Source organism: Trichechus manatus, unplaced genomic scaffold (assembly GCF_000243295.1).
Source record: "Trichechus manatus latirostris isolate Lorelei unplaced genomic scaffold, TriManLat1.0 scaffold00200, whole genome shotgun sequence".
Classification (NCBI taxonomy): domain Eukaryota; kingdom Metazoa; phylum Chordata; class Mammalia; order Sirenia; family Trichechidae; genus Trichechus; species Trichechus manatus.
Genome location: NW_004444136.1, coordinates 3,372,163 through 3,384,108, shown reverse-complemented (window position 1 = coordinate 3,384,108; position 11,946 = coordinate 3,372,163).

The following is an 11,946-nucleotide window of genomic DNA, read 5'->3' as shown; positions in this document are numbered from 1 at the left end:
TTTCAGAGAAGAATTAACACGACTACTACTACAAGTATTTCAGAGCATAGAAAAGGATGGAATACTCCCAAACTCATTCTATGAAGCCAGCATAACCTTGATACCAAAACCACGCAAAGATACAAGAAAAGAAAATTACAGACCAATACCCCTCATGAACACAGGTGCAAAAATCCTCAACAGAATTCTAGCCAACAGAATTCAATAATATATCAAAAAAATAATTCACCATGACCAAGTGGGGATTCATATCAGGTATGCAGGGATGGTACAACATTAGAAAAACAATCAACGTAATCCATCACATAACTAAAACAAAAGACAAGAACCGAATGATCTTATGAATCAATGCAGAAAAGGCATTTGACAAAGTCCAACACCCATTCATGATAAAAACTCTCAGCAAAACAGGAATAGAAGGGAAATTCCTCAACATAATTAAGGGCATTTATACAATGCCGACAGCCAACATCATCCTAAATGGAGAGAGTCTGAGAAGGGGAACCAGACAAGGATGCTCTTTATCACCATTCTTATTCAACATTTTGCTGGAGGTCCTAGCCAGAGCAATTAGGCTAGAAAAAGAAATAAAGGGCATCCAATTGGTAAGGAAGAATAAAAAGTAACTCAATTTGCAGATGATATGATCTTATACACAGAAAAAACCCAAATAATCCACAAGAAAACTATGGGAACTAATAGAAGATTTCAGCGAAGTATCAGGATACAAGATAAACATACAAAAATCAGTTGGATTCCTCTACGTCAACAAAGAGAACTTCGAAGAGGAAATCACCAAATCAATATCATTTACAATAGCACCAAAGAAGATAAAATACTTAGGAATAAATCTAACCAGAGATGTAAAAGACGGATACAATGAAAACTACAAGACCCTGCTGCAAGAAACCAAAAGAGACCTACATAAGTGGAAAAACATACTTGCTCATGGTAGGAAGACTCAGCATGGTGAAAACGTCAATTCTGCCCAAAGTGATCTACAGATACAACGCAATCCTGATCCAAATTCCAACGATATTTCTTAATGAGATGCAGAAACAAATCACCAGCTTCATATGGAAAGGGAGGAGGCCCCAGATAAGTAAAGCATTACTCAAGAAGAAGAACAAAGTGGGAGGCCCACACTACCTGATTTTAGAAACTATCATACCACCACAGTAGTCAAAACAGCCTGGTACTGGTACAACAACAGATACACAGACCAATGGAACAGAATTGAGAATCCAGACGTCAATTCATCCACCTATGAGCAGCAGATATTTGACAATGGCGCAAAGTTTGTTAACTGGGGAAAAGGGAGTCTCTCTAACAAACGGTGCTGGCATAACTGGATATTCATCTGCAAAAAAATGAAAAAAAACCCATACCTCACCCCATGCACAAAAACTAACTCAAAACGGATCAAAGACCTAAATATAAAATCGAAAACAATAAAGATCATGGAAGAAAAAACAGGGACAATGCTAGGAGGCCCAATACACGGCATAAACAGAATACAAACCATAAGAAACAATGCACAAACACCAGAAGAGAAACTAGATAACTGGGAGCTCCTAAAAATCAAAGACTTACGCTTACCAAAAGACTTCATCAAAAGAGTAAAAAGATGACCTACAGACTGGGAAAAAAATTTTGGCTATGACAGCTCTGATCGGCATCCAATCTCTAAAATATACAAGATGCTGCAAAACCTCAACAACAAAAAGACAAACAACCCAATTAAAAAACAGGCAAAGGATCTGAACAGGCACTTCACCAAAGAAGACATTCAGGTGGCTAACAAACACAAGAGGAAATGCTCCCAATCTTTAGCCATTAGAGAAATGCAAATCAAAACTACACCCCAATAAGGCTAGCATTAATCAAAAAAACACAAAATAATAAATGTTGGAGAGGTTGTGGAGAGACTGGAACACTTTTACACTGCTGGTGGGAATGTAAAATGGTACAACCACTTTGGAAATCAATTTGGTGCTTCCTTAAAAAGCTAGAAATAGAAGTACCATATGATCCAGCAATCCCACTCCTTGGAATATATCCTAGAGAAATAAGAGCTGTCACACAAATAGATATATGCACACCCATGTCCACTGCAGCACTGTTCATGATAGCAAAAAGACGGAAACAACTTAGGTGCCCATCAATGGATGAATGGATAAATTATGGTACCTTCACATAATGGAATACTATGCAACAATTAAAAAAGACAAAGAATCCGTGAAATATCTCATAATATGGAGGAATCTGGAAGGCTGAGTGAATTCAGTCAGTCACAAAAGGACAAATATTGTATAAGACCACTATTATAAGAACTCAAGAAAGGGTTTTAACACAGAAGAAAACATTCTTTGATGGTTATGCAGGTGGGGAGGGAGGGAGAGGGGTATTTATTTACTAGATAGTAGACAAGAATTATCTTAGGTGAAGGGAAGGACAGCCCATACTACAGGGGAAGTCAGCACAACTGGACTAAACCAAAAGCTAAGAAGTTTCCTGAATACAATCAAACACTTCAAGGGACAGAGTCGCAGGTGCGGGGGTCCAGGCACCGTGGTTTCAGGGGACATCTAGGTCGACTGGCATAATAAAGTTTTTTAAGAAAATGTTCTGCATCCCACTTTGGTGAGTGGTGTCTGGGGTCTTAAAAGCTAGTGAGCGGCCATCTAAGATGCATCAATTTGTCCCAATCTACCTGGAGTAAAGGAGACTGAAGAACACCAAAGACACAAGGAAAATATTAGCCTAAGAGACAGGGCCACATAAACCAGAGATTCCATCAGCCTGAGACCAGAAGAACTAGATGGTGCCTGGCTACCACCAATGACTGGCCTGACAGGGAACACAACAGACAGTCCCCTAATGGAGCGGGAGAAAAGTGGGGTGCAGAACTCAAATTCTAGTTAAAAGATCAGGCTTAATGGTTTGACTGAGACTAGAGGGACCCCAGAAGACATGGTCCCTAGACTGTCTGCTAGCCCAAACCTAAAACTATTCCCAAGGCCAACTCTTCAAAGATTAGACTGGTCTATGGGACATAAAATGATACTCGTGAAGAGTGTGCTTCTTAACTCAAGTAGATACATGAGACTAAATGGGCAGCTCCTGTCCAGAGGCAAGATGAGAAGGCATAGAGGTCAGGAGCTGGTTGAATGGACATGGGAAATCTGGGGTGGAAAGTAGGAGTGTGCTGTCACAGTATAGGGAGAGCAACTAGGGTCATATAGCAATTTGTGTATAAATTTTTATACAAGAAACTAACTTGAATTGTAAACTTTCACTTAAAGCACAATTTAAAAAAAGAAACCATTGTCATGAAGTTGAGTCCAACTCATAGCAACCCTATATACAGGACAAAGTAGAACTGCCCCATAGGGTTTCCAAGGAGTAGCTGGTGGATTCAAACTGCTGACCTTTTCGTTAGCAGTCAAGCTCTTAATTGCTGAGCCACCAAGGGTCCATTTTTTGCCCATAGAATCCTTCAATATTGCAACTCAACTTGAATTTTTTCTTCAGGTCTTTTAGCTTGAGAAATGCCAAGCATGTTCTTCCCTTTTGGTTGTCTAACTCCAGGTTTTTGCACATTTCATTATAATACTTTATTTTGTCTTCTCGAGCCACCCTCTGAAATCTTCTGTTTGGCTCTTTTTTGTCATCATTTCTTCCATTCCCTTTAGTTGTTCTATGTTGAACAGTAAGTTTCATAGTCTCTTTTGACATCCATTTTGGTCTTTTCTTTCTTTCCCATGTTTTTAATAACCTTTTGCCTTCTTCATGTAGGATGTCTGTGATGTCACCCCACAACTCGTCTGACTTCTGTCATTACTGTTCAATGTGTCAAGGAATACAGAGTCACTGTACCAAAAAGAACTGAGTGACATTCAACCATTTCAGAAGGTAGCATACGATCAAGAACCGACGATATTTAAGAAGAAGTCCAAGCTGCACTGAAGGCACTGGTGAAAAAGAAGGCTCCAGGAATTGAATGAATACCAATTGAGATCTTTCAACAAATTGATGCAGCCCTGAAGGTGCTCATTTGTCTATGTCAAGAATTTTGGAAGACAGCTACCTGGCCAACCAACTGGAAGAGATCCATATTTCTGTCCATTCCAAAGAAAGGTGACCCAAAAGAATATGGAAATTATTGAATAATATCATTAATATTACACACAAGTCAAATTTTTCTAAAGATCATTCAAAAATGGTTGCAGCAGTACATCAACAAGGAACTGCCAGAGGTTCAAGGTGGATTCAGAAGAGGATGTAGAACCAGGAATATCATTGCTGATGTCAGATGGATGTTCGTTGAAAGCAGAGAATACCAGAAAGATGTTCACCTGTGTTTTATTGACTATGCAAAGGCATCCGACTGTGTGGACCATAGCAAATCATGGATAACACTGCAAAGAATGGGAATTCCAGAACACTTAATTACGCTCATGCCAAACTTGTACACAGACCAAGAGGCAGTCGTTAGAACAAGGGGATACTGTATGGTTTAAAATCAGGAAAGGTGTGGTCAGGGTTGTACTCTTTCACCCTTCAATCTGTGTGCTGAGCAGATAATCCAAGAAGCTGGACTTTATGTAGAAGAACGCAGCACCAGGATTGGAGGAAGTCTCATCAATAACCTGCAATATGCAGACGATACAACCTTGCTTGCTGAAAGTGAGGAGGACTTGAAGTACTTACTGAGGAAGATCAAAGACTACAGTCTTCGGTATGGATTACACCTCAACATAAGGAAAACAAAAATTCTCACAACTGGACCAATAAGCAACATCACGATAAACAGAGAAAAGACTGAAGTTGTCAGGGATTTCATTTTACTTAGATCTACAGTCAATGACCACAGAAGGAGTAGTCAAGAAATCAAACAACGTATTTATTGCATTTGGCAAATCTGCTGCAAAAGCCCTCTTTAAAGTGTTCAAAAGCAAAGGTGTCACTTTGAGGACTAAGGTGCACCTGACCCAAGCCATGGTATTTTCAATCACCTCATACACATGTGAAAGCTGGACTATGAATAAGGAAGCCCAAAGAAGAACTGATGCCTTTGAATTATGGTGTTGGCGAGGAATACTGAATATACGATGGACTGTCAGAAAAATGAAGAAATCTGTCTTGGAAGAAGTATAGCCAGAATGCTACTTAGAAACAAGGATGGCAAGACTTTGTTTTGCTTACTTCAGGAAACATAAACCACTAGAAAAGGACATCATGTTCGGTAAAGCAGAGGGTCAGTGAAAATGAGGGAAACCTTCAATGAGATGAATTGACACAATAGCCACAACAATGTATTCAAACAAATTTTCATTCTGTTACGCAAAAGGTCGCAATGAGTTTGAGTCATCTCAACAGCTACTAACAAGAACAGCATATAGGAAATAGTATAAAAATATATATTGCGGATTAGTAATGAGGAAAAAAATCAGTTGAAGACTGGGTGAATATATTATAGTATTTCCATACAATGGATTATTAAGCAGCTGTTAACATTATGTTGGAATATGCATTAACCTATATACATGGTATCTTTTAAGTTTTAAAAAGGTTGCAGAGTAACTTATAATACCAGTCAACTTTATTTAAAACTTTACAAGAAAATCTATGTTTTTATATTTTGTGCATTCACAGACAAACTATTCTGTCTGCATGGTATTCTGTTGAATACAATTCCATGTAACACCATTAGCTGTCAATAAGAGATCATAGTAAGCAACACAAAAACAAGACCATACTGTCGTCATGTCTGAAAACAGACAGAACTAAAATGAAGAACCTCAGATATACCAACCATGAGTTTCTTATTCCTCTATGGCTCAGGAAGGGTCTGGCACAATATCACTTCTTTTCTATATCTTTAAAAACCCTGACCACTGCTTGTTTGGCTAGACTGATCTTAGGTAATAGGCTTCTTGCTGTTACTGCAGTATTAGCAGTTTGAATAAAGCTTTCCTTCTCTTTTTCAACCCAATCTAAAAATATTCCCAAAGATCCAGCTCCTGGATATACACAGCACTGTACATTGTAAATTTAAAAGAACTACCTTAATGTCCAACAGGAAGAGATCAACTATAAAGATTATGGTTCAGACATACAATGGTATATTATTTAGCCTTTAGAAATTATATTATAAATATGTATTTATTAAAGAGATATTTTCAAAGGAATACGCTCTTGTTTTTATTTTTAAATATATCTGTATTAGAAATTCCACTTTTACTAAAATGTAGAAAGCTAGCAATAGCATCCTCACATCTTAACAAGTAAAAGTTGAATAAACTTCAAAGTCAAAATCTTCTAAGAAAAGAAAATACAAACCCTAGTCGCTTGTGGCAGCTTATAGAAGAAAGAGATACCAGGCACCATATAAGTGAGAAAAAAGTATTCAGATAAACAATGTAATGTATTGCTAAAGGCTGAATGTGGGCTAGTATAATTGTAGAGAACCTCTGAAAGTCAGAGACAAGGGCATTGCCACACACTCAAAGACTCAACTCCACAGACCTCCAACAGGTAGTCATAAGAAGGGTCAGGGTGGGAGATGGGAGGAATCCTTTCTTCAATGGTATAGGCTTAGACAACGGGAGCTACCGCCACTGTGGAAAGTAGCATAAAGCCCCAGTTGGACCTAAAGCTCCACTTGGACCTATCTCCCCCACAGAATAAAAGCTTTAAACTTCAGGAGGAATTGCAGAAATCCTTGTGCATATAGGTGAAGACCTTCTGCTGCTGGGAAAACTGAAAAAGAAAAACTCTCTACTCCTGGAGGAGCGGCAGGGAACAGTCCTGAGCCCAGATCCTACACCAATACTATTACAAGCCTCCTACCACTAAGTAAGGAGCAGGAAACCCTCTCCCACTGTAGACTTGCCAAACATAAGGCAGAGTATGGATGTGTGAGGTTCAGACATTTGGCCTTTTATTCTAGGTTCCTGAGAGCCCTGAGGACAGAAGCTCACCTGGGGGCCCAATACTAAGTCTCATGAGGTATGATATAACTTATCACGGCCAAGTGGTAAAGTCAATAACAGCTTTGGGGATTTCTGGTTGGTGAGAACATCTACTTCCAGGAGGGTCACGAGTCCTTGGGGACATGGAAGCTCTGTGCTGGGATCCCTCCCAGACCTTGCCCTATGCATTTTTTTGTTTGTATCCTTTCTAATTATAATTAATCAGTATGGTATATGCTCCATGAATTCTGTGAGTCTTTCCAGGGAATTACTGAACCCACAGGGGCAGTGAGAGCCAGCAGGGACTAGTGTCTGCCTATCTGGCAGCCTGAAGGACTGTCCTTTTAACTTGTATGCTCTGACCAAGCCCCGGGTGGCTAGAGATGAGAGAGAGAAGGGGACAGCTGGTCTGAAGTGGAAGGAATCATGTGGACTCCAAACTTGTGGCTGGTACCCACTGACCTAGCCCCAGGTGGCTAGAGATGAGAGAAAGTGTCACTTGCAGCATCTGGCAATGAGGATGGAGAAATGGGAAGGTGAGGACTGGATCCATTTCCAAGTGGGAATTGGATTCATGTTAATCCTTACCACGCAGTTAGCAATGAAGGCGGAATTTGCCCACCATGCCTCTTGTTTAGCTCAGGATGCCATGAAGAGGAAGGGCAGTATCATTGAGAAAGTCATACCACTGAGAATTAGGGACAGAGGATCTGCCTAGGACTGAGACTGGATTAGGAAAACACATAACTACCTTTTCCTCCTCTACAGGCTAGCAAACACCACTCTACTGTGGGAAGAGGGGCAGAAGTGTGGAGAGAGACCCTCCCTGAGGCACAGGAACACAAGAAGTCCTAAAGCTGAGGATGGAACGAGAATGTTAAGAAAAACTCTCTAGCACCCCAGCTGCCACCCTAAGCACAAGTTAAACTGGAGGATTTTTAAGCCAGTGGCTCACTGTATGTAATGACAGCAACACAAGACCAAATATAGCTTCTGTTCTAAATACACTAAATCAAGAACCTACACTAATGGCCTAGCAGAACAACAGGCATGACCATTTCCAAGTATGAATATTATTTACCTCTATCTCTTCGATACATGGCATCTAGTACTCAGTCAAAAACTACAAGACATACAAAGGAGGAGCAGCAACAACAATAAAAACTACTGTCAAAAACCAAAGCAACCAATATAACGTAACTCAGAAATGATCCATCTTTCAGAATTAACAGAGAAGGAATTTAAAATAGCTATGATTAACATGTTTCAGCTCTGGTGGAAAAGGTGAAAAATGCATGAACACATGGAGAATTTGAACGGAGAAACGGGAACTACAAAATAGACTTAAATTGAAATGTTAGAAATAAAATACACAGTAACAGACAAAGAATATCTTCAATGTGTTCATCAGCAGACTCAACACAGTCAAGGAAAAGAATCAGTAGACTTGAATATAGGTTAGTAGAAATTACCTTACCCAAAACACAAAAAGAAAAAGAGAGTAGGGGAATAAAAAGTAAAAAGCAACCCAGATCTGTGAGTCAATTTAAAATGTTCTACATATGAATAATTGGCATGCCAGAAGGATAGAATAGGGCAGAAAAAAATTTAAATAGATGATGGCTGAGAATTTCCAAAATAATAAAATACACCAAACTATAAATTCAAGACACTCAGAGAACCGTAAACACAAAACAGCAAAACAAACATGCAAAGAAAACTTAAATACATCCTATTCTAACTGCTGAAAAGCAAACATAAAGATAAAATCCTGAGGGCAGCCAGAGAAAAAAGAAACATTACATAGAGCAGAACAAGAAACAATACAGCAAACTGCTCTTCGGAAACCATGAAAAACAGAAGACAATAGAGTGATGCCTTTAAATTCTGAGGGGGGAAAAAACTATCTATCTGCCCAGAATACTATATCCTGCAAAAATAAATTTCAAAATGGAAGTCAAAAGAAAAACTTCATTAGAAAAACAACAGCTGAAGGTATTTCTTACCATTAAATCAGCACTACAAGAAATATTAAAAGAAACCCCTCAGACAGAAGGAACACGATGTCTTGACAGAAACTTAGATGTACACAAATAAATGAAGATCTCCAGAAATACTTGAAACGAAATGTAAAGGATATGTTTTTTAATGTTTAAAGGTTCTAAAAGATAATTGCCATGTCTAATGGAAAAATAACAGCAACATATAATAAGTTTATACCATATATGAAAGATGTTAACAATAAGAGGGCAAAGGATGGGAGGAAGGAATTGGATGTAGACTATTGTAAGGTTCATATATAATACTTAAAGCAACATAATATTATTTGAAGCTAGAATGTAATTAATTAAAAATATATAATGTAAACCCTAGGATAAGTACTGAAAAAATTTGAAAGGTGGTATAAATAATGAGTCAATGCAAAGATACAATGTACTAAATTAATTCAAAAGCAGGCCGAAAAAAAGGAACAAAGAACAGATTGAACAAATACAAAGTAACTATCAAGATGGCAAATTTAAACCCAAACATCAATAATTACATTAAATATAAATGTTCTAAACAAACCAATTAAATGAAAGATTGGGTCCCACCCCATGTGAAGCAAGAGAGAATGAAGAAAACCAACAACACAAAGGGAAAGATTAGTCCAAAGGACTAATGGACCACAACTACCACAACCTCCACCAGATTGAGTCCAGCACAACTAGGTGGTGCCCAGCTACCACCACCGACTGCTCTGACGTGGATCACAAAGAAGGGTCTTAGATAGAGCTGAAGAAAAATGTAGAACAAAATTATAACTCACAAAACAAACACCAGACCAGTCTGACAGAGACTGGAGAAACCCTGAGGGTCTGGCCCCCAGACACCCTTTTAACTCAGTAGTCAAGTCACTCCTGAGGTTCACCCTTCAGCCAAAGATTAGACAGGCCCATAAAACAAACAATAATACACGTAGCTCAACCACATATACGACACTAAATGGGCACACCAGCCCAGGGGCAAGGACAAAAAGGCAGGTGGGGACAGAAAAGCTGGACAAACAAAAATGGGGAACCCAAGGTCAAGAAGGGGAGAGTGTTGACATGTCGTGGGTTTGGCAACGAATGTCACAAAACAATACGTGCATTAACTGTTTCATGAGAAACTAATTTGCTCTGTAAATCTTCATCTAAAGTATAATAAACACACACACACAAAAAAAAAGAAATTTAAAAATAAAAAAATGAAACAAAGATTGCGGAAAAAAGATAAACAAGACTCAACTATACGTTGTCTACAAAAACTCTCTTTAAAGACACAGGCTAAAAGGAAAATGATAGAAAAAGATTTATCATGCAATACTAAAAGAAAGCTGGAGTGGTTATATTAATATCAGGAAAAGCAGAACATGAATATTACCAATGATAAAGAGGATCATGACACCAAGGAGTTAAGTCATAAGAAGAAAAATCCTAAATATGTATGAACCTAATAATATAGCTTAAAAAACATGAAACAAAAAGTGATAGACTAGAAATAAGAAATAGACAAACTCACAACTGTAGCTGGAAACTTCAACACTCCTCTTTCACTAATCGATAGAATTGTGCAGAAAATCAGAAAGGATACAGACGACATAAACAACATTATTAACTAATCTGACCTAATTGACATTTGGAGAACATAACAACCAATAGTAGAATACACATTTTTTATTAAGTGCAAATGGAGCATTCACTGAGATAGAAAATATTCCAGCCCATGAAACAAATCTAAATAAAGTTAAAAGAAATAAAAACATGCAATGTATATTCTCTGACCACAATGAAATTAAACTAGACATGAATAAGAAAAAGAAAAATATTCACACACTTGAAAATTAAGGAACTTACCTCTAAATAACCCATGGAGCATGAAGGAAGTCACAAAGAAAATTAGAAAATATTTTTGATTGAATAAAAAAAGAAAACATAGTATGTCAAAATTTCTGGATGCAACTAAAGCAATGCTCAGAGGGGAATTTATAGCACTAAACACTGGCATTAGGAAAGAAAATCTTAACTCAGTTATTCAAGCTTCTATCTTAAAAATAGAAAAAGAACAAATTAAACCAAAAGCAAGCAGAAAGTAGAAAATAAGAGCACAAATTACTGAAATAAAAAAGGAAAATAGAGAAAAATCTAAGGGAAAAAAAGGCTCTTTGTAAAGATCAATAATATTGATGAACCTCTAGCAAGACTGGTAAAGAACAAGAGAGCAGACAAAATTCCAGTATCAGGAATGAAAGAATAAACAGCACTATAGATTCTACAGATATGAAAAGGACAATAGAAAATATTATGAGTAACTTTATGCCCCAGAATTTGACAACTTAGATGAAATGGACAAATTCCCTGAAAGACATTATTAAAGCTCACTAAAAAAAAAAACATATGCATACATACATAGGTATGTATAGACTGATCTGCCCTGTATTTAATTTAAAAAGTATGCTTAATAGATCTTCCAGAAAAGAAACTTTCAATTCCAGATGGTGAAAAGAAAACTTCAACAAAATACTTAAGAAAGAAATAATACCTAATTCTTCACAAACTCTTTCAAAAAAGTACAAGATGAAAGACACTTTATAATTCATTTTATGAGGTTAGCATTACTCTGATACCAAAACCACACAAAGGTATTACAAAAAGAAAAAACACAGATCAATAACTCTCATGAATATACAGAGAAATCCTCAACAGAATATTAAAAAATAAAATCCTGACACATATAAAAAGGATAATTCAATCTGATAAAGTAGGGTTTATCCCAGGAATGAAATATTAGTTCTATATATATATATTTTTTTATATTTTATTGTACTTCAGGTGAAGGCTTACAGAACAAATAGTTTCTCATACACATGTTGTTTTATGACATGTTGTACACATGTTGTTTTATGACATTGGTTAACAACCCCACAACATATTAACCCTCTAACTTC